The sequence below is a fragment of the Pinus tabuliformis genome, chromosome 4_2, assembly GCF_031772625.1.
Source record: "Pinus tabuliformis cultivar Carrire ecotype Pingquan chromosome 4_2, CPIR1, whole genome shotgun sequence".
In the NCBI taxonomy this organism is placed as follows: domain Eukaryota; kingdom Viridiplantae; phylum Streptophyta; class Pinopsida; order Pinales; family Pinaceae; genus Pinus; species Pinus tabuliformis.
The window spans coordinates 809876004-809882663 of NC_142304.1; positions in this window are offsets into that span (position 1 = coordinate 809876004).

Genomic DNA, 6660 nt, shown 5'->3' on the forward strand with positions numbered 1-6660 from the left:
ATGCATATTCTCTTTTTAAGTATGATCAATATTTGTGTTACTCATAATTTATGTCATTGCTTATAAGTTTAAAGATGTTCATAGTTGCCTAATCAAACAAAGTACCACTCATCTAATGGTTCTGAACAAGCTTAGTTTGTGCAATGTGTTATGTAATTGGAAACATAAGCAATAACAATAGTAGGTTTGAGGGTAGGCAATAACACAAGAGAGACTTCATTCACACACTAGTTATTAAGTAAGCATGCAAGAGACATTGGATGGAATGATTGGCTTTTTAATATACATTGGACTATAGAAATACCATAGACCCTGGACTACAGAAAGACCCTGGACTGGACTATACACACTAGAATGACTTTCAAATCACGAATGATTGTTTACGGTGCATAAATGACTATACGAATAACTGTATGAGTGAATGGTTCCTCGAACCCAGACCCTGGAGGGCTTCATGCTTGAAGATAAATGATTGTATAGTGGTTCCAACACATACACTGACTTTCTAGAAATGTAACCAGCAAAAGTGATCTTATAGTACTCAATCATTATGGATATTACGTAATCAATCTCATTACTCTTTGGTATGTTACTAAAAGCATCAAAGGAATGGGAATCACTGTGTGACTAAACAGGTATTGTATAATCATAATGATTAGACTAGTGAATGTTCCGTAATAAAATGATGTGATATTAGCCATGAACATGCAAAAGGTATGAGAAACCTAATAAGTAGTGCCATAATTACATATAAATTAGCACGTCATTGCTATGTAGAGAATAAGTACTCTAAAGATGATGGTAAATTAAGCAACATTAGTGACAAGTGGGATAAGTAAGCTTAGAGACTTTGATTCGTATATGTAAGAGATAGGGTATCGAACAAGTGATCAAGTCGTATTACTATCACTTTGAAGGTATCGTAATCATAGAGTGACAAGCTTATGTTACTTACACCCTTTGTTTCCTTATAGGTTTGGAACATACTAAGTAGTATAAGGGTGATTCCCATTACTAGCTTAATGATAAAACACATTGTCTTCCTATCATCTAAGCTTAGGGTAAATAGATTGGTACCATATGGGCTTAGTACTTTGAACAAATCTCTTGCTTACTTAAGCTATACCAGTTCCATTCATTATGTGAAATAAGTGCTATATGTTATCAAGCTTAAACAGTGAACATGATGCTTTCTCACTCCTAAGCTCATAGTTTGGTCTATGCATCACAGGATTTCCTCTTAAGCCATTGGATTTCCTATTTATATATAAATCTTATGGTACTAGCTATCACTTCCAGTTGTTCCACCATTGCACCGAGGATTGAAGGGGACTTCTCCGTAATGGCATAGTATTTCCAACTGAGTTCACCAAACTCACTCTATAATGTTTGGTCCACTTCTAGTTGCTTATGTTCTAGTGTCTCGAAAGGTCTTAAGAATCGAACAAGTGAAACTGAAAAAAAAAAAAAAATGACTCTTTCCACCCTTCAAATAAAAAGGTTTACATTAGTGTTCCAAGTCCAAGCGCAACGAGGACAATGATCTGGGAAACGGGATTAGGTACACCAAATTGGAGGAGATCCATGGATCACAGACACTCCCCATGGCCCTTGAAAGCGTCCTTCCCTCTCAGTGTTTGATACACATTCCGATGTAGTGGACATGAAACCCGATGGGGGTTTACGTTATTAAAGGTCAATAAAAGGTTTGATGGGCTTATGGATGAACATAAATCATTGAGTTTACTCCATGAAAATAAGAGTAGTGTGTTCTTCACTCTATTTTACTACTCTTGAAGTGATGAAAGCCACCTCTATTGCGTATAGGAGCATTTAGATATGATAAGAAAAGTGTGATACTTTCTTATAATTTGCTCTACAAATGTGATGGAAAGCTTGCCTTGAATGTTGGAAATTTCATTATTAATGTAGTATAAGCTAAATACAAATTTACTTTCTTCTATTGGAAATTTCATTTTTAAAGTAGTATAAGCTAAATACAAATTTACTTTCTTCTATACAAGATCAAGAAAGCTATGCCCAGTAGCAAACACCGCATAGCAAGACATGTTCGTCAATTCCATAGATGCTACCAGATCTCTCTTAATGTTGGAGTTCTTTTCTCAATAACCTTGTTTTTACTGCCCTTGAAGTGATGAAAGCCACCGCTCCATTTATTTTTTACTATCTACACAAAGAACAAAAGCAACCAACTTCATATCAGCGATACTGAAAAAACAAGAACATGGCAGACACCAAGGAGATTAGTGGTAAAGAACAATGTGATCTTGTGAATAGTTACAAGGATCATGAAGGAAATAATACAAAGGTGACTCAATAGGAACTGATAAAGAAGAAATATGGAGGAATTGTATCAAAACAACCTCTGATTTCGAAGTTAGAAAATCACGATCTATTTCTTTATTTTTGAGGCATTCATGTAAGGCTCAAGGAAGCAGTATTGTAGCAAGATTTTATTGTAACATGGTCCTTTCCTTTTCTTGATATTTATTTGTATTTCAATAGTTATCAAAGAAGAATTAATTAGTGCTATATGTTATTTCCTTACGACATTTCCTTTGCAACATCTGGTGCAATTGCTAGTTATTATTCCCACCATTTAAAAAATGTTGACATACTTTTCTACTTGGGGTAGCTCAATTGGCAATGGATGTGGAAATGAAGTCTCACTGAACCAGAAGTCTCGGGTTCAAATATTGTGCTATCCCCCTTGATCGGGGTGAGAAGTTGGACATGATGAAGATGTAGTCCTACCAAGCTTACAAAAAAAAATGTTGACATACTTACTTACTTATCTTACGCCTACACATTTCGCCTATACTGGGTTATAGAGAATTTCTTGGCGCAATAATGGTTAGTGTATATTCAAATTAATTTTTATTTATCACATAAAAAAAATAATGAATTATTTTATTAGTATAATTAAAGGTTAACTAATAATTGAGGACCTCTGATGGAGACGGGCCGGGAAATTTCGCGTGAAGGGTTTGGTTAGGGTTTTTTCTGAACCCTGATGCTGCAGTTTAACCGCGACGCCCTCCGTTTCCACCCGCCGCTACCGCAGTCACCGTCTACCTCTCCACCGTAACACTGTCTCCTTCGGTTTCATAGCTCCTCGCCGGGGTGTTTTTTACTGTGCCGTGCCTTCCGGTACTACCTGTGACGGTTCGAATTTACCTTGCACAGTCCGTTAACTGCAACCTGTCATTTTCTCCGGGATTCTCTACTCCACAAGGTGTCCGCCGTTCCGAGGCGCAGCTGGCCATGGAGGACCTGGATGCCGTTGATTATTCAGCTGACCCGCTGGAAGGGGTCTCCATCTGGCGAACTCCATTTGCCACCTCAGAAGGTATGTTCAACTCAGACTTCTCCGGAAATTTCTCACAGTTTTCGTTCGGTGAACCGTCGAGGACTCAGCCTGTGGTCCTTCCGGATGATCCTCCAACCTGGCCAGCCCTCTCTACACCCCCACACTCTCCGGCAACCCTCGGTTTTGTCTCCGGATGCCTAAACCCTAACCCTGGTTTAGATCTCCCGGCAGCCGGCTCATTTTCCCGACCGCCGCATAACCCTTCCCTGCTTTCTTCCTCTGCCGGACTCTCGGGTTCCCTTGGTCCCTCCTCCGGAAGCTTCACTTCCGTACCCCCGCTCTCGGGCCCCCCTTTTGGTACTGGTTCTGGAAACCCTGCCTCTCATCAGATCTCGGCACCTTTGAATGTTACCGCTCCGCCCTCCGGTCGACCACAGAACCTTCCCCCTCCGCGCGGCCCTAAAAGGAAATACAAGTGCTTCAAATCCAAGGAGGATGATATTTTTCTCAGACTGGAAGAGGATATTCAGTGGGGAGAAGCGATGGACTTTGCAGATCGGGTCCTGGTCGGTCGCATCCGGGGTCGCAGCTACTCGGCGGCACGATTGAAGACTTGGGCAGCTGAAGTTTGGGGGCATCATTTGGCGGACATCCCATTTGTGCAGACTTTCGTGAGGGGATGGTTCGCACTGAGGTTCGCTCGTGCTGACCACACAAATTGGGTTTTGTCCTCCTATTGGCATTTTGAGCATGCTCCTGTGCTCCTTAAGAGATGGACTCCTTTATTTGATCCTGAGACAGAGCAGATAGGTATTGGACCAGTTTGGATTCGGCTCCCAGGGTTACCTCTCCAGTACTGGTCTGAAGATATATTCAAACGTATCGGTAATGCACTTGGCACTTACATGGGCTACGACAAATCCTATCATCAGACTGGCATGATGGCTTATGCCAGGATCCTCATCAATATGGACACCAGGGGCGGGCTTCATGAGCACATTACTATACAGTGGAGAGACTCAGCTCGCAGACAGATCATTGACTATGAGGGCATTCCCTATCGCTGCCGTAGGTGCCACAAAGTAGGGCATCTTTACAGGGACTGCCCACTCCTCCGGAAAGTGCCAAGGAACGGCTTTGAAGTAGGGGTCGACCCTCCCCAGGTCACCTCCCCTAATCAGCATCCTGTACAGACTCAAGAGGTTCAAATGCACAATCAGGATGATGGTGTCCCCCGGAGCACTCCAGAGGCCGCTGATACTGCCACAGTCTCCACTGCACCTCCTCCAACTTCATCAACTCCTGTGCATTCAGCGCCTCATCAAGAGGACTCAGCGAATACGGGTATGTCTTTATTTCCCCCCTCTCTGATATCTCCTGCTTCCTGCATATCATCGGGCATTTCTCCTCTCTCACCTAGCTCTGATCCTCTATCCACTATATCTTCTCCCGCATCACATTTTATTCACACACACTCATCCCTCATTTGCTCCCTTCCACTCCCTCCTCCGTTGGCCCCGCCTTTGTTGATCACATCGACCCTCGCATCCCTATCCATTCAATCGACTCAGACATCTCCTCGTTACTCGCTGCGATCCCGGATGAAAGACAAGGGTCCTGACGTCGTTGGTCTCGACTCTGTGAGTGCTCCCTCCTCACTTAAGACCTCCCGTGGTCGACCCTCCCGCATTACCAAAGCAAGACACACTGCCGATGAAGAGGTCGCCCTCGGGCGACAGCAAACTATCTTTAGGGCCCTTAGAGCAAAGGATGGCCCTCTTCCCCTCCCCTCATGAAGATTCTATCTTTTAACTGCCGAGGGTTTGCTAGTTCAACCAAAAAACTAGCGCTCAGGAGGCTGCTCAATTCGACTCATCTGGACATTATATTCCTGCAAGAAACCCTCTGCTTGGCTGAACCCCTAATTCACACCCTCTCCTCCTGGCTCCCTAACTGGACCTTCCATGCTCTGGATGCGTCCGGGCGATCCGGTGGATTGGCTATTGGGGTCTGCAACAGAGCTGTGGATATCCGGAATTTCTGGGGAGGCAGGGGTTTCATTGGCCTAGACATTTTTGCACACTCTGTAGAAAGGGATCTTCGCATTATCAACGTCTATGGCCCTTGCACTGACCGTGCCAACTACTGGAGATCCTTACTGGAATCTGATCTACTTCAAGCTGATAACATCATATTGGGAGGGGACTTAAATTTTTCCCTGGGTTTCTGCGAATCATGGGGGCATATGGCACAGGTCGACTCCCTCTCCGATACCCTCTCCATCTTATTAGAGGATCATCACTGGGTGGACATTCCATCTGCTCGATTACAATACACCTGGTCAAATAATAGGAGTGGGGATCAGAGTTTGGCCAGGAGGCTCGATAGATTCCTTATTAAGGAGACCTTGCATAACAGCCTCCCCAGAATTCGCCAATGGGTTGGATCTGGTGGCATATCCGACCACAGGCCTATCTTCCTGGAGGCTGAAGGCCTTAATCACAAAATCAAGAGCCCCTTCAAATTTAATGCATCTTGGCTTCAGGACCCCTCGTATATTCAGCTGGTCCATGATTACTGGTAGAACAATCCCATCAGGGAAAATGAGGAACTCTCTGCGGGATTTGTTAGAAAGCTTACAGAACTCAAGCAGATCACCAAAATTTGGGCTCACCAAAAGCGCATCCAAGATAATCACACTCTGAAAGAGGCGGAACGGGTCATTGCTGAGTTTGAGGATTCATCATCTGGGACCTTCCCCACCCAGGAGAGCAAGGAACTGTATACCACTCTCATCACAAAACGCTCTCAAATTCTGAAAGAAAGAGAAGAAAGTTGGAGGCTGAGGAGCAGGGCTATTTGGCTCTCTGAGGGAGACAATAACACCAAGTTTTATCACAAATTCGCCAATGGACGCAAAGCCATCAACACTATTTGGGAATTAAGGGATGATCGTGGCCATACTGTTTCTTCTCAACAGAACCTGGCCAGGCTGGCCACTGAGCACTTTAGAGGTATATATAAAGCTCCTGGGGACATTAATATCTTGGAGATCATGAGAGTGGCTGAACTCTTTCCCAGATATGTTGAACAGGAAGAGTCGGATGAGCTACAGAAGGAAGTGTCCATGGAGGAATTGGAGGCTACACTGAAATGGTTTAAAAAAGATAAGAGCCCTGGCCCAGATGGGTGGTCCATAGAATTCTACATCGCTTTCCTCGACATCTTGGGGAATGACCTTCTGAAGATTGTGGAAGATAGTAGGAGGAGAGGTAGGATATCCTCTGCTATCAAATCCACCTTCATCGCCCTTATACCTAAATCTGATG